Source organism: Solanum verrucosum, unplaced genomic scaffold (genome assembly GCF_900185275.1).
Source record: "Solanum verrucosum unplaced genomic scaffold, falcon-dt-bn FXZP01000156.1, whole genome shotgun sequence".
In the NCBI taxonomy this organism is placed as follows: Eukaryota; Viridiplantae; Streptophyta; class Magnoliopsida; order Solanales; family Solanaceae; genus Solanum; species Solanum verrucosum.
In genome coordinates, this window is record NW_026020354.1 from 1707889 (window position 1) to 1714532 (window position 6644).

Sequence of the window (6644 nt, forward strand, 5' to 3'; positions counted from 1 at the left end):
GGTAGGAAAAAAAATATAGGGATTGCAAGGAAAAATGTTATCATTTGGTGGAAGAGTTGTTATAATTCCTACACATTTATTGTCTGCTTTATCTCCTCCAAAAGGGGTGATAAGACATATACATATGATGCTCAATAGATTTTTCTGGAAAAACACTACAGACAGTAAAAGGAAGCACTGGATAACTTGGGATAAATTATGTCTACCTAAGGAGGAAGGATGATTTAGTTTTAGATCTCTTGCTAATATATCTAAAGCTCTATTTTACAGATTATGGTGGATTTACAGAACAAAGACTACACTTTGGAGCTCTTACATGGGTAATAAATACTGTAAAAAGTTACATCCTGTAATTGCTCAGAGTAAGGAAGCATCCACCACATGGAGAACAATGATCAAGATTAGAAAGTTGGTAGAACATCAAATATGGTGGCAAATTAAAGGAGGATACTCAAGTTTTTGGTTTGATAACTAGACAACTCAAGGAGAGTTATATTACTTCAGTCATGAAACCAGTCAAGAGGAAGAGATAGACGTTAAGGAATTTTGTTATGAATCTTTAGGGAAGGATCGATTCACAGGGAAATATATAAATCAGCTCGTTAAAGGGAGGCTGAAACCTTAGAGTTCATTAAAAGAGAGAACTCTGATCTCTTCAGCTCTTTAAAGGGACAGAAACCTTAGAGTTCAATGGAAGAGAGAACTTTGATCTCTTGTTTTTTGCTTAATTATGACTTACTGATTTATTCATCAAAACCCCCTTTAAATAGGAGTCTTATTACACCAATAGGAAGTCTAATTCTTATGAAAGTAGGAGACTTAAATCCTATTCCAAACTAATAACTATAACTTAACCTAATCCTTATGAAACTATAAAACATAAATCCTATTCTAGAATAATAAATAAAATAACTAAAAATATAATTAAATACTTAATTTAAGGGCTTCCAACGCATCCACAACATTACCCCCCTCTTACGTTGAAAGAGCTTGTGCTCAAGCTCAAATTTCACGGTAATCATCAACTTATCCAATTCCAGACCTAGCTTGAAGTTGACATTGATAAATTTCAACTTTATCAGTTTGTTGAAGCATGACTAATTTTTCCATCAGATTGCTACTTTCATGAGGTCCAAATCACTGATATTCCTCCCAACTCATTGAGTATTTCGCTCGTTTAAGTTGATAATACCATAATGGTGCTAGTCCGAACATGTGAAATCCAACCACACCAATCTTTTTTGCTATCGTTGTATGTTGATTTTTTTCAAAAAAATGTTCACAACAATGTGTTCGAATTAATGGATTATTGTTGCTGTTATAAGTAAGTGGTGTATTGCCTTTTGTAGCAAGAATTGTTGATCTGCTAGTTGTCTGGGCAATATTTGACTCAGGTTTGTGGGGTTTTGTGGAGTCAATTCCCAATCTAGACAATTGTTCTTGGATGACTTGGACAATTCTTTCGATGAGGCGTTGTTCCATTACTGTAATTTTAGAGTCCATTAGGGTTTCTATATTGGTATGTTCTCCTTGAAATCGAGAACTGATCTCATCGCCCATTGTGTTAGGCTCTGATACCAATTTTTTATGAATCTTTAGGGAAGGATCGATTCACAGGGCGATATATAAATCAGCTCGTTAAAGGGAGGCTGAAACCTTAGAGTTCATTAAAAGAGAGAACTCTGATCTCTTCAGCTCTTTAAAGGGAGACAGAAACCTTAGAGTTCAATGGAAGAGAGAACTTTGATCTCTTGTTTTTTGCTTAATTATGACTTACTGATTTATTCATCAAAAGCCCCTTTAAATAGGAGTCTTATTACATCAATAGGAACTCTAATTCTTATGAAAGTAGGAGACCTAAATCCTATTCCAAACTAATAACTATAACTTAACCTAATCCTTATGAAACTATGAAACATAAATTCTATTCTTGAATAATAAATAAAACAACTAAAAATATAATTAAATACTTAATTTAAGGGCTTCCAACGCATCCACAACATTCCCTTTAAATAAGAGTCTTTTACATCAATAGGAAGTCTAATTCTTATGAAAGTAGGAGACCTAAATCCTATTCGAAACTAATAACTATAACTTAACCTAATCCTTATGAAACTATGAAACATAAATCCTATTCTAGAATAAAAAATAAAACAACTAAAAATATAATTAAATACTTAATTTAAGGGCTTCCAACGCATCCACAACAAATTTGCAGATCAACAGGACTGGAAAGTAGACAAACTAAAAAGATGGCTATCAGAAGATATTATACAACACATACTAAAAACAATCCCAAGTCCAACTTCTGATGGTATACTAGACAGAACATGGTGGATACTTGAAGAAAGTAGAAAATTCACAATTAAAAGTGCCTGGGATTATGTGAGATAGAGGACAGTGAGGTAAAGTAGATTTCTTAATATGTGAGAAAAGAGACTTCCATTCAAAATATTTTTCTTTATTTGGAGAGTTTGGAAATATAGAATACCCACTGATGACATATTGATGAGAATGGGGGTGAACATGTCATCAAGGTGTTGGTACTGTGATAATCCAACACAAGAAATGGTGGAACATCTTTTTTAACTTCTCCAATAGCTTATAAGCTATGGAGGATGTTTGATCATTTTGCAGGTCTAATATTAGAAGGACAAAACCTAAACCAAGTGCTAATAACATGGTGGACAACACATGCAGGTCACAAACTTGCAACAAATTATGAAGATTATGCCTGCAATTATACGTTGGAAAATATGAAGAAGAAGAAATATCATCAGACGTGGGGAAAATGACATATATATAATAAACTTGTCTATCAGATTACCCTCAATGTATAGCAATTTGCAAGGTCAAGTTTTCCAAGTCTGAAACAATTTCCCACCAACTGGTTAGATATGGTAAAATTCTTAGAGAACTACAAGCCAAGGATATCCTACTAAAAGATCATATGGATGCCCCCAAATTCAAATACTATAAAGGTAAGAGTTCTTATGCTTATTGCCTAAGAGATCGGGAAGGAAATTTAATCTTTGCACAAGCATATGAGATACCAGAAACAACTAACGTGGAAACAGAAACAGTGGCAATAAAGGAAGCAATATATCATTGTACAACAGGGGGATTTTTGAGAGTAACAATAGAGACCGATTCATTGATATTGAAAAACATATTAAAAGGAAATTGGGATATACCATGGAACATTAGAATTAAAATGGAAGACACTTTAACACTGATGCAATATTCTACTGTTAACATTGAACACATTTATAGGGAAGGGAATACATTAGCTGACTACTTAGCTAATTATACATTCGAAATGACAGAGAGAACACAATTTAATACATACTGCGAGCTACCATTTCATAGGAGGAAAATACCCAACTTGGACAAACACTCAGTACCAAATTTAAGAATCAAGAACAAGGAAATCAGGTGAACAACACACAAATAATTGATGATCACGAGTAGATAAATTGCTAGAAGACAGTAAAGAGTTAACATGCATGGAAAACGAAGCCAGAGCACAACAACTACGCTACTCACGAAAAACAAAGCCAGAGCACAACAACTATGCTACTAACATAGGTTACAGATCTAAAAGAAGATAAGTGTAAGGCAAAAAATCAGGGTTCTGGAGACAATATTCAAAGAAGATAACTCTGGCATTGATGAAACCATATAACAACAAGGGACTACATGGAAAATCGACAAACAAAAAAGAAAACAATTGAGAGATGCAGATTGAGGAATTGAAAGGAAACGAAATGAGGTGAACTTACCAGTTAAACCCGCAAAAGCTCAAGATCATGCTTTGAATGAGACATCACTTTCCTAATTTCAAATGGGAGCTTCCAACAAGAGGAAATAAAGGACTTCTTCTAGAAAGATTGACGTTTTTAGGATATATTTTTTTGGCTTTGTTTTTATTTTATTTTAGTTTTTGTTTGTCTTTTTCTTAGCTTTTGGGCCCACCACTATTAGGTTGGGCAAAACTTTGTTCCCTTTTTCACTTAATCTATAAAACGGCCCATGGCTTAATTAAAAAAGAGCAACTTTCACATATAGCAAACACAAAATTCATATTTGTATGCTATAACAAAGTTTGTATAATTGCGCTCCATAACAAACATATATATGTATAATTCGCTATACATATACAAAAAAAATAGTTATATAATTCGCTATACATATACAAAGAAAACTGTTGTATAATTCGCTATGCATATACAAAAGAAAGCAGTTGTATACAAAAGATCAATTGTATAATCTGTGTATGTATAAAACGAGAAATAGAGAAAGGCAAAAGAAAATTGGACAGGGAAATATTTGTATTGTATAATTATAAGTGTATAGGACGAAGATATATGTATTTGCATGTGTATATACAATTTTCTCTCGCTTTATACAAACAGAAGCGCAATTTATACATTTCGTTTCTATTTGTATAAGCGAGAGAGGCGAGGGTGGCGAGCGAGATTTGGGAGAGTGGCGAGCGAGATCTGGGAGAGGAGAGAGAAGGGAACGAAAATATATGTATATATACAATTTCCTCTCGCTTTATACAAACACAAACACATTTTATACATTTGTGTTTGTATAAAAGCAAGAGAGGCGAGCGAGACTGCCACCAAACGAGAGTGGCGAGCGAGATTCCACCAGGGAGAGTGGCGAAAATAGCAATAGTTTGTTATAGGGTACAATTAAATCGAAGTATATTTATAGCATTTAATTTGAATTAATAGTTTGTTATTATGTACAATTATCCCTTAAAAAAAAAGGAAGACGGACATCTCCAACCTTATCCTCTATTTTACTCTCCAAATATAGAGTTCTCTATTTTTTCAGACAACCAATTCCAACCCAATTCTCTATTTTACTCTCTAAAAATGAATCTTTTTCTCTCTCCTCAATATTATATTATTATTTCTATTTCATTCTTATTTCATAATATAAATCCTTTATTTATTTTTTCCCAAATAATTACTTGGGAAGATGTTATCAGTCTGCTACATCCAGAGAACAGGACGGCGAAAGGCTAGATAGATATATCAAAGTCAAGGAATTTAGAGAAGAAAATAAAATTTTAATGACAAATTTAGAAACTATTAGTGATCCAAATGTTCGTGATTACCTGCATCGAGAACAACAACGAATACTTGAAAAAAGAAATCGACAATCACAATCACAGTCACAACCGCAATCACAATCACAATCGCAATCGCAACAATTCTCAGAATCATATCCTAATTTTTTTCCGAATAGTGCTAAATCTGGAAACGACCTACCCGATTACTAAATTATTGTTGTGATAAATTAATTATTATGTTATGTATTGTATTTTATCTTGTATTTAAATTATTATGTTATGTATTGAATTGTTATCTTGTATTTAAATTATTATGTTATGTATTGTATTTGTTATCTTGTATTTAAATTATCATATCATGTATTGTATTTTTAAATTAAATTTTTTATCTTACCATTTTAATTTTGTGTATTCTTTATAATGAAAATTAATAATATTTTATTATTGACGAAAATTAGAAAAAAATTAAAAATACTATTAATTTGAAATTAAAGTAGTATATATTAAATAATATTTTATAAAATATTATATTACATTTAAAAAGAATTATGAATAATAGATATTTAATTAATGAAATTATATGTAAAATAATATGTTAATTAGAAAGTAATAGAAATAATAATAAAATATTGAAAAAGTGAAATAGAGAGTGTGAATAGTAGTTCTCCAAATTTGGAGAACTACTATTCAACTCTCTAAATTTGAAGAATAGAGAGTGATTTGGAGGTGGGTTGGAGTGCCCATTCTCTATTTTACTCTCAAAATATAGAGAATGAAGAGTAAAATAGAGGGGGGTTGGAGATGATCATTATAATGATTTTGAATTTTGAATGAAGAAACTTTTTCAAGAGTGTAGTTTAAGGGTGAAATCCATTTTGTTTAGTCTAGCTTAGTGTAGATTAGTTTGATGAGTGATTATCATTGTTGATTGAAGACTCATTGTTCTTGATTTCATATTGAGTCACTTATTTGTGGATTTCAAGTAAGTTTCTCCTTTCTATTAAATTGAAGTGTCTCTTCTTCCTTGGTTGATTGTTTGTTCAATTAGTCTTTCTTTCTTTCTTCCCTTCTCATCTATCTTACTTTTGTGTTATTTAATTTCGCATTTAATTTTAATTGGTTTCATCCCCAACTAGAATTCTTATCACTGTTCAAGAGGAATATAATTCAACACACATTTAAAAGAGAGAAGACAGACACTGATAATGGAGAGAGAGGGACATAGGGGAAAACATATATAGAGAGAAAAAAATAACGATGTTTGAACTTTACGAGGGAATAACTTAGTGCTTTAAAAATAGCCTGAATAGAAATAAGACTCTCATAGATCTGAACGAATCAGACTAGGGTTGTGCATTAATCGATTCAGTTCGATTTATATGTTATCAATCCGATTTATCGATTTTCGGGTTTTAAGTATGCTAAACCAATAAGATATATTTTATTAGTTTTTGGTGTATCGATTATGAATCTTAACGGTTCAGTTTTCAGTTTAAACAATAAGAAAATTTTCATAAAATAATTATATGAGTTCTCCAATAATTTGACATGATAA